Source organism: Heteronotia binoei, chromosome 13 (assembly GCF_032191835.1).
Source record: "Heteronotia binoei isolate CCM8104 ecotype False Entrance Well chromosome 13, APGP_CSIRO_Hbin_v1, whole genome shotgun sequence".
NCBI lineage: Eukaryota > Metazoa > Chordata > Lepidosauria > Squamata > Gekkonidae > Heteronotia > Heteronotia binoei.
This window is the reverse complement of record NC_083235.1, coordinates 76,532,738-76,549,526: the sequence shown is the minus strand read 5'-3', so window position 1 is coordinate 76,549,526 and position 16,789 is coordinate 76,532,738. Positions and strand designations below refer to the sequence as shown.

Genomic DNA, 16,789 nt, shown 5'->3' with positions numbered 1-16,789 from the left:
GACCCACTCTCCAAAGCAGTTATTTTTTCCAGGATGGGGAAAGAGATTTGTTGTCTGGAGTTCAGTTGTGATACCAGGAGATCTTCGGCTTCCATCTGGAGGTTTCCTACCCTAGGCCTGGCTGCTTGCTCCTGTTTAGCAGCAGCCCCCCTGTGACAGCCATTGTGATGTGACAGTCAGCGCTTCAGAGCAGTGTCTGCATAGATCCAGAGACCTACTCTGGAAGCTGCCTGGATGATTTTGGACCACCCACATATTTTCAGCCTAATCTACCTCACAGGCATACATCACAGTGGCAAGATCTTGCCCGCCCAGGAAGGATTGCAGCTGGATTACCAGCTGAAGCTGCTGAAAGGCACCCCTGGCCACTGCTGCCACCCATTTATCCAAAAGGTGCCTCAGGCCCAAAAACACATCCAAGCTACAAATCTCCTTCTTTAGGAGGTATGCAACCCACTCCAGAAAAGAAGACATCCCAGCTCCCCCAACCAGTAGCACATGCATTTTCTCAGTTTGCTAACTCTCACTCATACCAAAACTGTCTCCAGGCACAGCCTCCTTGGGTATCTGCTAAAAGTGTGAGATATAGCTGAGTGTCATCTAAACATCATTGGCAACTCAGCCCAGTTCTCCAGACGACCTTCTCAGAAGTTTTATGTAGATGTTGAAAAGCATGGGGGATAAGACAGAACCTTGTGAGATCTCATAAGACAAGAGGCATAGCAGCAGTTCTCCAGCACCACACTATGAAAACCACCTTGGAGGGAGGAATGAAACCACCATATAACAGTGCTCCCCAGCTCAACCCAAAAGCCTTTCTAGAAGGATACCATAATTGATAGTATCAAAAGCTTCCAAGAGGTTCCAGAGAACTAACAGGGTCATATTCTTCATTCATCACCAAGTGCAGGTCATCTACCAGGGCAATCAAGGCCATTTCAGTCCCATAATAAAGTCTGAAACTAGATTGGAACAGATCTAAACAATCTGCTTCATTTAAAAATCAATGAAGTTGTCCAGATACTACTTGTTCTTTCACCTTGTTCAAACATGGTATACTTGAGACTGGATGGCAATTATTCAACTGTTCACTTACCATGAGGTTCCTTCTTCATTGGCCCCAGGGAGGGATGGTCACAACCAATGGGAAGAAGCTCCTCCCTGGAGGGAGCCAGGGTTGTTAGTTTGATAATTCCTAGTAGGAGGGGCTTCTTCCTCAATCTCCCAGATCAGTCCAGAAGCCATGCAACTCCCAATAACTCTAAAACACGGGCTAAAGTCCAACAGCCAACAATTAATATATGACAGTAAGAAAACATGAGGAAATAAGCAAAAAGCTGTGCTCCAAGATTCTCCAAGCAGTGGGGATGCACTTCCCAAGCTGCAACAGGCAGACCTGTGTTCTACTATGGAAGTTATTTGGTAACTCCAACATGGAAACTAAAACAATAGCTCTTTGACATAAGGCTATGCAGTATGAACACTCAGTAAAAGTTATGCAGAGAATGAGAACTAGGAGAGAGCAAGAGAAATGGCCAAGCAGAACTGGGATAAGATAGGGTAGCATCAGACAGCACCCCAGAGCCTTAAGGGAATGGTCTCTGCACATCTGCCATGGGACATTCTAGCAGCTAGTCTCAAGAGAGTCTTTGCAGCTGTTCCATTTGTCAGGAAATGAGTGGCACATGAAGAAACATGGCCAGCCAGCAGCTTTGCATGCCTGAGGGAGGCGGCAACTTCACAGGCAAAAACTCCTCCATTGAGATCCAGTAACATGTTGTTTGGTGTATAGTATTGAGGAATACAGTGCTTCAGTACGGTTCAACAGCCATCATGTCCACAAACTGGATGGTCTTGTAGGTCCAGTCAATGGCAGGCCTGCAGTGACTCAACCAGGTCATGCCCAACAGCATAGAGAATTGACATGTGCACCAAGTTGAAGGAGAGTCACTCCTGATATCAACCAGGGCACATCAGGATAGGTCCACCTCATCGGTGACAGGAGGGCATAAATGGCCTCCACCAGGGCAACACTCTCCTTGAGCTGAGTTGGGATCTGGTTCTGGCAGGCAAACTGCAGATCCATGAAGCACCAGGAAGCCCAAGTTGATCACTGCCTGCATCTTCAGGTGCTGATCATACCCTTAGGTCACTTACTATAAGGTTCCTTCTTCATTGGTCCCAGGGAGGGATGGTCACAACCAAAGGGAAGAAGCTCCTCCCTGAAGGAAGCCAGGGTTGTTAGCCTGATAACTCCTACTAGGAGGGGTCTCCCTTGGGTCATTGCTTGCCAGGACAGGAGCTGGCAAAATGCCAGTCCTTGCAGTAAAGGCAAAGGCCCTGGACCCTCCTCCTAGTTTTCTCCGCAGGTCAAGCTGGGCCAACCTGCCCTCAATTGTATTGCTGTCACCCCCATTTGTACTGGAAGCACAGGACTGGGTCCTGGAGGCTCAGCATTCTGAAGCAACTCTGCACAGTTCATCACCAGCACCGAGAGAATGGCAGGTGGTTCAGTATAAGGCAACTCATCCAGTACCTCATCTGCAAGGCCCTCCCTTAGCTTGTCCATCGGTGCTGACTCTTTCCAGGTCAGGTCTTGTGCCAGGAGTTGGAACTAAGCAGAATAAGTCACAACAGTGCTATTCCCCTACTGCAAATGATAGACTCTTTATTGGCATTCTCTGATCGCACTGGGTCAGCAAATTCCATCTTCAGCTCCTCCAGGAACAAGCTGTAATCTTGTAAGAAGGGGGAACTGGCTGAGGAAGGGCAGGGTGCACCATTTGGCTGTCTCCGCCTTGAGCAGGGTCAGGACAAAGCCCATCAGGAAAATCCTGTGGCTGTAGCCCAATACAGAGCTGTCACTGAGCCAGGAATGTAAGAAACTCATCTACGTTCCTCGAGAATTTCTCCGGTGGTCTTACTGGGTATTTTGGATGCGGGACCGTTAGCCCAGAGGGGAGAGGTGGCTGGAGCTGCTCTTGAAGCAGGACCAATGCATTGGCCAATAGGTTAACCTGCTCCTGAAGTGCCTGGTTCTGAGGGCTGCAGCAGTCTCAGCCTCCATCCTTGTGGGGTGGAAGCAACTTGCCACATTCAGGGCTAAACCTGGCACTGTTGCTCTGCCCAGTGTTTCTGGGATACACAAATACAAAGACAACAAGATACAAGAGCAAGGCCTACAGACCAGTCTGGAGTCAGAGATACAAAGGTCTAGTCCAGGGGCCACACTTGGGAACAGATGCAGCATACAGGGTCTGGGCTTCAGGAGCAAACACAGGTTACCAGTGACAAGATACGAAGCAGCAGGATCAGGGGAAAGCCCTGTTTGCTAAGGAAGACAGCACACAGAGGGGTGGTGAACACAGGTTGATTCCATGTCAAACTTTGAACAGGGTGTTCCTTTTATCTGCCTTTTCTGCCAATTCATCCCCCAAGACCCAGGTGCTGCTTCTTACAGTTGTATTCACTTTCCAACAGGTTAAGGTCATTTATGGTTTCCCTATCAGCCTGTCAATCCTGGTTCTGCAAGAACTCCACACCAGGTTAACTGATTGCTGCTGGGCTGCCAGGCAGACACTTTGTCATCTCCCCTGAGCTATAAAAAATTGTCTCCTCCTTCTATGCTCTGCTGGTCCAGGAGAGACTTGCAGGGACACTGGTCTCATTGGTCTCTCCTCCTGGATGAAAAAGCAGCCTAGCTGTGAATAGAAAATGTTCTCACTTCCTGATACTCCCCCAGTTGTGTCTGTTGCAGATTCATGGGGCCTGATTCCTTCAATTCCTCCTCCTCCTCCTTGGAGATGGCAGTTGACAGGCCCATGATATGATGCTTAGCTGGGGTGCAAAGCCTGGAAACTTACAAGAATTTATTTGGGGACAACTGCATACATTCTAGGGAATACTCTGAAGAGACAATGTCCAAGATCTACTAGTCACAAAAGGATTGTTAACAGACATTGGCAGACAGTCTCCAGTGTTCTCAAAAATCACAAGGGGGTTGATGTCAGAGTTTTTCTTTCCTTTTATTGTTAAATTTATTGTTAAATTTATTGTTAAATTGTTAAATTTAAAGTTTTATCATTTATGTTAATGTCTAAGTTGTTGTTAGCCGCCCTGAGCCGCCTAGGCGGGGAGGGCGGGATAGAAATAAAAGTTGTTATTATTATTATTATTATTTATCTGGGCTAAGAAAAGGAGTTCATTGGAACTTGCAGAGGACTTGGTTTGCTTACGTTTCCTCTTAGCTCTGAAAGTTCTGAAGCTGAAATTGGATTTTGGGATCACAAAAGAGCTGGTACTTCTTTTTTGTCTTGCCTTTCTTCCTGCAGTCCAGCAATAACTTCTTCTTAACCTTCAATGGGTATTTGTCTATGGCATCCCCAAAGAGGTTGACTCCACTGAATGGAATGCTAGCTATCTAAGCCTGGGAGGTGGGGTACACTTCCCAGCTACAAAGTCATGTTACAGCAGCCTGGCCAAGATTGGATAGCATCAAGAGAGACATCTATCACAAATTCTGCCATTAGATCAATTTTCTTTATATTGTCCTTTAGCTCTTTGGAATGTCCTTGTTGGCTGCAGAGGTCTAAAGTAGGGGTGTGCATTCGGTTCGGTTGAACTGGATAAACCTCTGAATACCCCTGATTCGGAAGTATACGGCAAACTTACAAATCCAATTTACAGGCATCAATATTCGGAAGTATTCAGAAGTCCATAGAAAAGGCAGGAAAGGAGCTTCTGCAGCCTCAGGGGAGCTGCTTGCCTCCTTTCCCACCTTTGGAAGCCTTTTCCCGCATCTCCCATAGCCTCCCTGGGATCAGGGAGGGAGGGGGAGGGGGGAGGAGCCCCAGCAGCCAATCCAAAGCATGCATTTGCAAAATGCATTGCAAATGCATGCTTTGCAGGGCTGTTGTGTAGCTGATGGCTGGGCTAATCCCCCAGCCATCAGCAGCATTGTTGCTATTTTGTTTCCTTGGGTGTCCAAGTAAACAGGGTTTCTCTGGCCAATCACAGAGCAGTGGTATTTTTTTTGAAACTGCTCTGTGTAGGGCCAGAGAACCTTTTTAAGGAGTCTGCCTGGTTGGACTCCATTCCATTGCGGCTGTGATGGTGTTGGTGGGAGAGAGAGATTGTGCTGCACTGGCCCTTGGCCTCAGCTGCTGCTGCTCTCTCTCAGCCTTGCCTGACCTGCCTGGAGAAGAGAAGACATCTAAGGTAAGACAGTCTTGGGGTCCTTGTTTTTATTTTAGTTAGGATAAAAGTAAAAGAACTTTTTAAGACTCAGTCCCTTTACTTATTCAGATTTGGGTGGGTGGGTACTGGGTAGCTTATTTGGGGTTAGGGTTAGGGGGTTCTGCTGGGGGTGGGGGCCTGGAGTGGGGGGCTGCCAATTTGCCTATATCTTACTTTAGTGAGAGGACTTTTAAAAGTGCAGTGTTCTTTTACTTTTCCTGATTTGGGTGGCTTGGATTTCTTGGGGTTAGGGTGAAGGTTTTTTTGGGGGGAGGGGTTGGTAAAGTTCCTGTATTGTTAAAAGTCAAGTTTTTTTACTGTTTTAAAAGGATTCTGTGTTTGATTTGTTGCTGGCTGTGTTGTGCTGCTGTTGTTCCTTTTCTCTTCTGGTTCTGGTTCGGGGGGGGGGGCTGTTTGGCCTAATTTTCACTGTTAAAATTGTTTTTTTAACAATTGAGTTTCTTGGCCTTTTCTCAGTGATTTGTTTGGATCTGTTGTAGGTTTTGCATCCTGTCCTGTTGTCCCTTTTCCTGGTTCTGTTTGGGTTTTTTTTGTGTGTGGGGGGGTGTTGACTGATTTGGTCTGAGGTTTTTTTATTGTTAAAACTTCAGTTTTTTAACAGTAGAGTTTCTTGGCTTTTTTCAGTGATTTGTTTGGATCTATTGTTGTTGGTTTTGCATCCTGTTCTGTTGTCCCTTTTCCTGGTTGTTTTTTTTTTTTTTGGGTGGGGTGGTGGTTAAAATTTAAGTTTCCTTCTGACACATTTTCAGCTTTTTAAATTACCTCTGATTGGTGTGACAGCTGGATCACTTTCATGTTTTTACAGAGTTATTTTTGGAGTCTGAGGGTGCTTTTGGTTTGGCTAGGGCCACTAAATAGGCTGCCCCACTAATAAAGGGGTTTTTTAGGGATTGTGTTTTTTGAAATTTAAAAAAAAAAATTCAGTTTAGGGCTTTATCTTCTTTCAAAATTCAACTAGGCCAGATAGGGGCAATTTAAAAATATTTTAGGTTTCTCATAAAAGGCAGCATGACTACTAGGCCACATCAGGCACCCTTTTAAAGAAACTAGGGTTACAGTGCATTTTGCTTTCAGCCACTGAAAGCCGGTGCATCCTTAGATTTCCATAGGGTAAACCACAGCTTCTCTCTAGCTATAGGGGACACCTGATTTCTAGTTTGAAAGGAAATCCAGTTTGTCCCAGGATCTAGTTAGGAGAAGTTTAACTAGGAGGATATAACAAGGATTGCCTTCATCTCAAGGTAGCCTTTTAAAAACTGTAGCCAGGTAGAGGCGGGATCACCTAGTCTCCTAAACTTTACCAGACTACTACTGTCAAGCATGGTAAAACTCAATGGTGATCAATAGGTTTAGGGCCCTCCATAAAGCTGGTCTGTGAAACATCATGGAGGGCCAAGGTAACATGGCTCTGTTATTCTCCCCCAACCCTTGCTTTATGGCTTTGTGTAGCAGAATAGGAAATGAAACTAGTTTTAAGATGAGAAGAAATGACACCTTCCCATACATTCCTGCATGGGAGTATGGACCATCTGGGAAAGCAAGGACGAGATACTGATAACATAGTGAGAAAGTAGACGTTTATGATAGTTTATGCACCGGCTGGCATTCCTCATCCCTTCCCATGGGAACCCTTTGAAGTATGCCTTAAAAGAATTGTATCAATGTATTGTTAGTATCACTCTCAAGGTCCTGTACCCGGAGAGCACATCAATTTAGCAATAAACTGAGTTTTGTATCCACTTGACTTGTTCTTTTGAAAATCATATGCTTGACAACTACTACCCCAACCCACAAACAAGTTTTGGTGGGAGGGTTTTTAAAAAGAAATCGGTTCAGGGTACAGTGTAGTGAGTTAGGTTTGTAAAAAAAAACCCACTCTCAGTTCAGGTTGTGTGAGACTGGCCAAGGGTGACATGAGTGACAGGCAGCAGAAGAGGGGCCCTGGGGGCAAGGTCAAGGAGAAGACTAGAGGGTTGGAGGGGAGGGAGAGGGGGAGGATCCAGTTTCCCCCCCACCTGTGCGTAGGGCCACTCCATAGCCACCTTCCAGCACTCCGACCTCTGGCCTGAGTGTGATGAAGAAGTCCCGCCTTGGGCCCTTCATCGAGGCTGCTGCTGGGGCACCCCAGAAGAGGTGCCATTAGGAGCTTGCACTGAGCAGGAGTCTGCTGCTCAGGCAGTCTCTCCTCCAGCTGATGTTGCTCGGCTTCAGCAGCCAGAGAAGGGGCAGCAAGAGCAGCCCTCCTTGGAGATGAGCTTTGGGGACAGTTTTCTGTCCAAAACGATCACCCCATGGAGGGTGCGGAGTGTCGTGCAGGATATGGAGGAGAAGCTGGTTGAGGAGGACCAGCCCCCTTCTTCGGTTCCTTCAGGCATCAGCAGTCCTTCAGGGGATGGCCAGGAGGGGAGGCCACATGGGGTGGAGGGGGAAGAAATGGAGATACATGAGGTGCCTCCATCTCCGCCCACTTCCCCCCGGTGGCCAGCCCCTCCTGCCACCCCGAGACATGATGTGTCTCCCCCGAGCACCTCACAGGAGGTGGCTCCAGACACCCAAGCTGCCGGTCAGCTTGGGCATCCGTACACCTCCGAAGTCTGGAAGCATTTCCCACTTATGGAGGATCCACGATTTGCGCAGTGCCAGCTGCGCAGGGCCCAGATCAGTTGTGGGCGGGACCCTGCCCACCTGACTCTGGGGGGATGCGGAACCACCACCAGGTGGTGCTTCTTAAGGGGGAGAAGCAGGCTGGTGCTGGGGTGCCCAAGTGGCCAACACCACCCAGCTAGGAGGTCTGTCCCACCGTGACTACCTCCAGAGCTCTCCAGGAGAGTTCCGTGACAGGGCAGGGACGCCAAACATCTCTACCTGAGATGTTTGGTGGGGGTGGCACCTGTGTGCCAAGAGGGGGTATCAGGTACGGTAGGAGGGTGATGGCCTGGAACCTTGCCAGGTCAGTTGCCTATGGCCTTCCATTTTCAGTGGTTGAGAATCCTGGGGTGCTAGGGTTGATTGAGCACCTGGCGCCCTGGTACAAAGTTCCTGCTAGAACTACCATTAGCAGGATCATTGTGCCATCTGTTTTCAGGGTGACCAGATCTGTGGTGAAGGAGCATTTGTCCCATGCTGCCGGGGGGACTGTTCATTTCACCTCAGATATCTGGAGCTTCCAACATGCGTTCGAGGGGTATCTCTCCCTGACTGCATATTGGTGGCAACTCGGGGAGCTCCAGGGTGGGGGTGGCAGTAGCGGCTGGCTATTGCTGGGCCTTGCTGCACGCCAAAGCAGTTGACATGCCACACACAGCGGACACTCTCAGAGTCATCCTCTCACGGCAGTTAAGAGGGCTGGGTAGGCAGCGGGAACGTCGGCATGGGCTTCATGGTGACTGCCTATGGCTCCAACATCAAGGCGGCTGTCCAGCGTCAGGGCCTAAAGCACCTTTCTTGTGTGGCCCACCTTCTCCACCTCGTGGTTAAGGATGCATTGGGCCAGACGAAAAGCCAGGATCATCAGTATCTAGCCATGACCCATGAGTACTGACTTCTGCTCCAGAAGTGTTGGCATATCACAGGTCACTTCTCACACAACAATATGGACTCATATCTGCTGCGTGAGAAACAGACACTGACAGGCATGCCAGGGCACTGCCTGATCGGTGACGTCAGCACATGCTGGAACTCCACCTGTGCCATGCTGGAGCGCATGGTGGAACAGAGAGCAGCCCTGGATGCCTTTGTCTCTGAGACGAGGGTCTTTCGGGATGAGAACCGTCTCACCCATGAGGATTGGGTGGTCATTTCTCAGACTATGGAGGTTCTTGGGACCTTCAAGATCCACACAGAAATGCTCTCGTCTGACACGGCGAGCATCGTACTGGTCATCCCTATGGTCCACATGGCCTGTCAGGACCTGGCCTCATTTCTAGTGCCAGCTCAAGGCTGTGCAGACGTTCTTCCAGCAGTGTGCACCCTGGTTGTTAGGCTGCAGGAAGGGCTTGAGGCCCGCTTTCAGACTTTCACCCAGGATAAGGTCTACATGATGGCGACCATGTTAGACTCGCACCTTAAGGGCACTATCGCCGAGCGGGACAAAAAGCTCGATCGCTGGCAAGACGAGCTCTCCCAGAAGGTTGAGCACTGCAGAGTCAGGGCGGGCCCAGTGCCGGTAGCTGAGGAGGATGGGGGCAGAAGCAGCTCATTTGCCACTTCCACTGCTGTTCATTCCCAAGCTCCCCAGCAAGGCAGTGTTTCCTACCAGACTCATGCCAAGAAGAGTGCTGAGATGACACTCATCGGTCGGCTCGTTGGTCCCTCTGGGAGCAGTAGGTCCCTGAGAGTGGAGACAGGCATTGCGATGGTGAGGGACTATCTTTCGGAGCCCAACAAGTCACAGGAAACGTCTCCTTTGGACTACTGGGTCACAAAGGAGGGATCTTGGCCGGCCCTCTCCTCCGGGGCCAAGGCGTTCCTCTCATGCCCACCAATGAGCGTGCAGAGCGAGCGCATCTTTTTGCATATGGGCGACATTGTCTGCCCACATCGCAATCACCTGCAACCCTGGACAGTTGAGCAGTTGATCTTCCTGAAGGTCAACTTGCCTCTGTTCGGCTCCCCGAATGTAGACTTTGAGAGTGAATGAAGTGAGTACCTATTTGTGCCTGTATCCTCTCTTGGCCCGCGCTTGGAAGGTGGTTGTAAAACGCTCTCCCACTAAACATAGACTAGAGTCCAAAGACAGCCCAAAAACTCACTCACAAATTGATTGGCAGTGCACCCCCCCCCCCACCCCTCATCCATCCCCAAACCAAAAGTGAATGCTGGTTTAAAATCTGCAAAGCAATCCAAATTTCCCCAGTCCCCATCCTCACATGCCTAATAATACTGAAAGGGCCACTGCAACCCCCAACTGTAACCGACAGCACCCACTGTAACAGACAGCACAGGATAACCCAGGTTTTTTTTTCCCAGGAGCAGGAGAAAGAGGGAGGTGCCAGTGATGATGACAGGCAGCCAGCAGCCATACCAATACTGAGGTCCCTCTAATGGGACAGTGATAGCTGGTGTGTTGCTGCTGAGCTGGGAGAGAAGGAATGGTTCCCTCCCTCTCACACAATCTGAGGCTCTCCCAGTGATGTTCCTCATTTGGGATGCAACTCTGGCTCGCCTCCTCGTGATGCACCCGGGGTAACGCAAAAGAGCCTAGACCAGCCAACCATGCTTCTTGCATTGTGTCAGATACAGAATGATGTGAAGCTAGGTGTGGTCCACCGCTTCTCTTGTTTGAGAGTTGTGTTGTTTGGGGCAGGGCTGGAGAGCTGGCATCGGTAGATTGTGTGTTCTGTGGCAGGGAAGCTGGCACCTGGGTGAGAGACCCAGAGCCAACAGGCTTGTTGTGGTTGGCCAGCTCTCGCCATGTTGTTTGGGGCAGGGCTGGAGCTGGCATCTGGGTTTGCTGCAGCCAGGTCTGCAGAGCAGACCTTGAGCAGATTGTGTTTTGTGTGGCGGTGATGTTGGCAGCTGGGTTTATATTGGTTCCAGGTCTGCACTGCAGGGTTCACAGAGTAGATAGAGGGATGTAGTGCATTTAGGTTCTATAGAGATTATCTGGTGTGAAGTTAGGTTTGGCTTTGGGTGCCCCAGGAATTGGACCCCCTGGTCCAATTTTTTTTTACCTTGCGGGTTTTGTGTGGGACAGTGCCATGAAGCTGCACAGCAGTTTGGGGGGCTCTCCTCAAAACCCCCTGCTCCCCGGAGCCACTTTTCCCATGATAATTACAGTGGGGAAGTTGCTCTAATTGGTTTTTTCTCACCATTGGGAACAGTGTTCCTTTTGGGGTGCCCACAGATGGGTGCAGTCTTTTTGGGCCAGGGGGGTGGCATGCCGGGGAGTCCCCTGAAGCTGCCATGCAGTTTTGGGGCCTCTCCCTCAAACCCCCCTCTGGCTAGAACCACTTTCCCCACAGCAATTATAGTGGAGGAAGTGGCTAATTGGGGGCTCTCCCTCAAAGCCCCTGCCCCCCAGTAGCCTCTTATTATGCCCTATGTTGCCACTGATTTCAATGGCCCATAGGGTATAATGGTGGGATAGGGGCACCCACTTTGGGTGCCCCTGGAATGGGAACCCCTGGCCCAATCTTTTTAGGACTTGGGGAATTTGTAGGGGAGAGTCCCCTTCAGGTCCCCTGCAAATTTGGGGGCTCTCCCTCAAACCCCCTCCCTTTCAGGCGGCCTCCAATATACCCTATTTTGCCATTGATTTCAATGGCCCATAGGGTATAATAGGGCTGTATATTCAGAAATAGCCATATATCTCCTGTATATATGGCTATTCCGAGTACCGGTATTCGGAAATATACGGTATTCCAAATATTTTGGCCCCATATATTTCCGAATCTGATTAAATCCTATTTTTTTCCCCACACCCCTAGTCTAAAGCCAAAGACAGGTTGCTTTGGTAAACAGTGATCCCAAAGTCCTAAGGGCTGTAGAAGAAGCCTCAAAGTTCTTATGTAGGGCCAAGTCAATTCTCTTGTTGCAGCAATCTCTAGGAAGTCTATCGTTCTTCTAAGGAGCTCAGAGTGGCATACTTAGCTCCCCTTCCCCTTTTTATCATTTCTGAGTAAATATACATTTCTATCAGACTGACTACCCTTTCATTTTTATTCCTCTACTTCTCTGGTTTCCTCTCCCCCCCCCCCCCCCCCGCCCTCCACACATACACAAACACAGAGAGAGAGAATCTGGCTACTCAGTCAATTTCCTCTTTGCAGGAAAAGGTAAAAAAATACAGATCATACTTCACCTAATCAGAACTAAATTCTCCTCACTAGCCCCTCCACCAAGAAATTCACTGGTCGTCGCTTTACATAATAAATAATTAATTCTCTTTACCCACCCACCCCCTCATTTCCTGTCCTCCCCCATGGTATCAGCGGTATTCCAATGCTCCATTTCACTGACCAATATTTTCCAATTCCCACCACAACAAGAAATCCACTGCATTCTTTTCACCTTCAGTGTTCCAATGACATTAACAACCCTTTGAATGCTACTGTTGTGAGTCATTTAATGGTGGTCTTTCCCTCAAATGACTCTGAATTGTAGCATACCAAAATGTTCAAGGAGTATCTCGCATACCCACAACTAAGTTCAGAGTAAGCAAATGCCTCTCCCGCAGTAATGAGGGAGAGAAGGAAATAATCTGCTGGGATGCATCTCTTCTCTTTACATGCACATGCTGATTATGAGAAAATTCACCATCACAAGCACAGAACCAAGTTTGAGTAGTCAGCGGCACCTTTAAGACCAACAAAGTTTTATTCTGAATATAAGCTTCTGTATGCATGCACACTTCCTCATCATGCCTACAATAAATGATAAATGTGAAATCAGGAACAGGAAAGTTTATTTGAACATGTCTACAGGATGGGAGAGCCTGGGAAAAGAAGACAGCTTATTCAGTGGGGCACAAAGCACATACCAGGGAAACAGGGAAACTGGTAGGCAGACTTATCATCATTGTCATATCACCACCACCACCATCATCACCATCACCTCACCACCACCACCCTCATCCTCACACAAATAGTGAAGTTAGCCAAACTGAGGATAATCAAATCTGGCGATGGGAACTGTGAGTGGGCAAGGCAGACATTTCTACAAACCTGAAAAGGGACTCAGGTTTGCAGAAAATTCTGAAATCTAAAAAAGAAAACCCAAACACTTGGAGGTTTAAAAAACCCAAAGTAATAAAAGGAGTGTCTGTAGTTTTAAGAAACATAGTCCTTCACAGGCTATTGCTGGCCTTGGGTTCTCTGAGTAAAAGACAGAAAGTTTTGATCTTTGCGGGAGGACTTTCTGGGCCAAGCCTGCCTGGCAGCAACCACTGGTGACCTGACACCGTGCAACTTGAATGACTCACCTAGGCACGGCTGCTTTCCACCACCTTATGAAAGCCAGTGTGGTGTAGTTTCAGAGCAGGGTCTAGGAGACGAGGCTCAAAGCCTCATCTTGCTGTGGGTGATTTGGAACCAGTTACATACTTTCAGCCTAATCTACATCATGGAGTTGCTGTGAGAAGCCCCCCCCCCCCACCCGCCAACCCTTGAAGGTTCCCTAACTATGAAAGTGGGTGTGGCATAGTGGCCAGCAGGACACAACTAGGCTATAGCTGTCCTAGGTAGAAGCTGCTTGGGAGGTCTGGGAGAGAGAAGGAAACCTGAAGACAAAGGGGTAGACATTTTCAGGTTCCCACTTGTATATTCTAATAGCCAAGTTGGCCAAATCTGAGGGTACTTAAATCCAGTGACTGGAGCTGTGAATGGACAAGACAGATCTTTCCACAAACCTAAAAACTGCCCGAAGTTTGCAGAAAAATCTGGAAAATATATAACCCAACAGGAGGGGAATTTAAAAATGATAAAAGAAGTAGCTGAAAGTTTTGAGAACTGGAAGCCCTCAGGGGTCTCTAGTAGGCAATCAAAGCACTCTAGTCGTGGTTTCTGTCAGTAAAATGCAGGGACAGGGACCTTTCTAGGGCTGTCGGCCTTTGAGAGAGGCCTCATCATGGCCAGTCGGGACAGCAACTTGCTATGACTCACTCACACATGATTCACTCATGCCCAGTTGCTTACTACTGCTGAACAGCAGTCACCCCAAGACAGCCGCTATGGTGTAGCAGTTACAACTACAGAATAAGGCCTGGGAGAGCCAGGTTCAAATCATTAGTCTGCCATGGAAGCTCAAGAAGTGATGCTGGGCCAGTCACATCCTTTCAGCCGAACCTGCCTCACAGGGCTGCTGAGAGGATAAAAAGGAGGAGAGGAGAATGAAATAAGCTGGTTTTGCCCCCACTGTGGAGAAAGGCGGGGTATAAATGAAGTTAGAACTGAGGCACAGAACATTTGAGCCTCTACAATAAACATCAATATTTCTAGGAAAGGAAGCACAGCCCATCAACATCAAAACAGATGAAGCCAGAGCAATGGGTTTACTCATATCAATACCACAGGATGAGGCATGAGTACTGAAATCTCTAGGGCAGGGGTGTCAAACATGCCATCCAGGGGCCAAATCAGGCCCCTGAAGGGTTCCTAGAACATCAACATGCATCTTGGACTTTTAATGCCTATAAAATGGAAATGATTTATTGTATATTTTGTTTTTAAGATTTTATGTTGTTTTTATTTGTTGTTAGTCGCCCTGAGCCCATCAGTGGAGGGTGGGATATAAATCTGATTAAATAAATAAATCCTATCAGGCCCCCGAGCAACTGGCTGTCATCTGCTTCCTTCTCCCTATATCTTGCTTCCTTCTGCATAACAGTTTGCTTTGCAAGGCTTGCTCAGTTGCACAGCAGAGCTACTGAGCCAAGCCACTCTTCCTTCTATTAACTGAGGCTCCTTTCAAAGAGCCAGAGCTTCCTTTTCCCAGTTCCCTGGATCCCATGGGAGAAATACAAAGAAAGCACCTTTAAGACCAATGGGTTCTATCTTTTTAAGCATGTTTTACATTTATGTAAAACATGCTTAAAAATGTTTTTAATGTAAAATATTTAAAAAAATATTTTTAATGTAAAATATTTTTAAAAATATTTTTAATGTTATATATATATATTTAATTATGTTTGTGTTCTTTACAAAATTTGTATCTCTGCTACTTAATCTTAAACAGGTACACACATGGCCCAGCTCAACATGGCTCCGCCCAACCCGATATGGCCCGGCCCAACAAGGTCTCATTTATGTCAGATCCAGCCCTCATAACAAATGAGTTCAACATACCTGCTCTAGGTTGACAACATACAAAGAACAATCTGAATGTCATACAGCTTTCTCAACGTTCTATCTTAAGCCACGCCCTGCCTCCCCTTCTCCTTACCCACGTTCAACAGTGTCCTTCACACCATCCATTTCATACTTTGAAGACACCTTTGGAGATGCAATATAACGTTTTTATTTGTTGGTAATTATTTATAAATAGAGCTTTAGGTCTTATTCGAAGTGCTATATCAATATTAAATATTAACACCTGAACAAAGATGAGAGCCTGAAGGAAAGTATCACCTGGGGTAGAAAGCTTAAGTTGTTATAATGTATTGCCAAATTCTGTAAAAGACTGCTCTGAAACATTCAAGCCTAAGTGGGAAGACCTGCCATTGTGGGCTAAACAGGTTAAGCTACTCTGCTGAAAAAGAGAGAAAGGGTTTTATTGGCAGAATGGAGGACAATGTTAAATCACACACCAAGCAATCCTGTCTCACAATGCAACACCATAACCAGCAGTAGCATGTTCACCAGATGAACCAGAATGTTTTGCCGCTTCAATAAGAAACAGTCAATGGAGGGTGTGGTAAAAGCAACCCCAGGGTGCAGAGACACTCAAGGGAGTGGCTTGAGTTTCAGACCAAGTGGGAATTAAGAGCTGATATTAAAAGAAGAAGCTGGCAAAATCCAAAGGCAGCAAGGCTTGAGGGTTCCAAGAAAGAACAACTGTAAGACAGAAAAAAAACCCTAAGAACCAAACCTAAAGCCAAATGGCTATGGATAAAATTTAAAGAGATCCAGCACGTGGAATCTGTTTTGTTTTTTTTTATTTTTTGCAGTTTACATTCACTGGCACAACGGAAATGACAGAAAGGACTTCTTGGATACCTAAAAGTACTGTGAAGAAGAAGAAGAAGAAGAAGAAGAAGAAGAAGAAGAAGAAGAAGAAATTGGATTGATATCCCGCCCTCCACTCCGAAGAGTCTCAGAGCGGCTCACAATCTCCTTTACCTTCCTCCCCCACAACAGACACCCTGTGAGGTGGGTGGGGCTGGAGAGGGCTCTCACAGCAGCTGCCCTTTCAAGGACAACCTCTGCCAGAGCTATGGCTGACCCAAGGCCATGCCAGCAGGTGCAAGTGGAGGAGTGGGGAATCAAACCCGGTTCTCCCAGATAAGAGTCCGCGCACTTAACCACTACACCAAACCGGCTCTCTGTGGAACTTCTTACCTAGTTCCCCCACACAGACAGATAGCCAGCCCCCAAATACAATGACTCAACTCTCTCCAGATTTGTAATTCAGAAATGGCATAAATTGTGTTTACTTTCTGAAATCAGGCATTTTGATCTGTTTCCAGTCTATCCTTCTGGCCATGCGAGGGGGGGGGGGGAATCATTACACACATTTTTTAAAGTTCTAAATACAAAGAAAACAGAACACTCCTGTAGGGATGAGCACAGACTGAATTATGAACAGAAATTTATCATGAACTGGGCCCAGTTCATAGTTCATGAATCTCTGTTTGTGCCAGTCCACCTCCACAAACCTCCCATGAAACTCCCAGTGGCTTTGGGATGTTCATGTGGTTCATGTTGGCAGACGTGCTGGGGCCAGTAGCAGGGCCTGAAGAAGGTCTTTAAAGAGACCATGGTCTCTTCAAATGCCTTCAAGCCACAATGGCACAACTCATCGAGTGAACTCAGAAGGCGTTTGAATGACTTCTGAGTTCACTTGCGAGTCGTGCTGCAGTGGTGGCTTGCAAAAGCCA

The 16,789-nt window shown here is 47.6% G+C and overlaps 1 protein-coding gene across 1 annotated transcript in view; it reads right to left on the bottom strand.

Annotated features, from left to right (window-relative positions):
* The window catches only part of TBCD (tubulin folding cofactor D), a 275,953-nt gene that overhangs the window by 106,076 nt on the left and 153,088 nt on the right, over nucleotides 1-16,789 (bottom strand). The gene's annotated exons all lie outside the window — the stretch shown is intronic.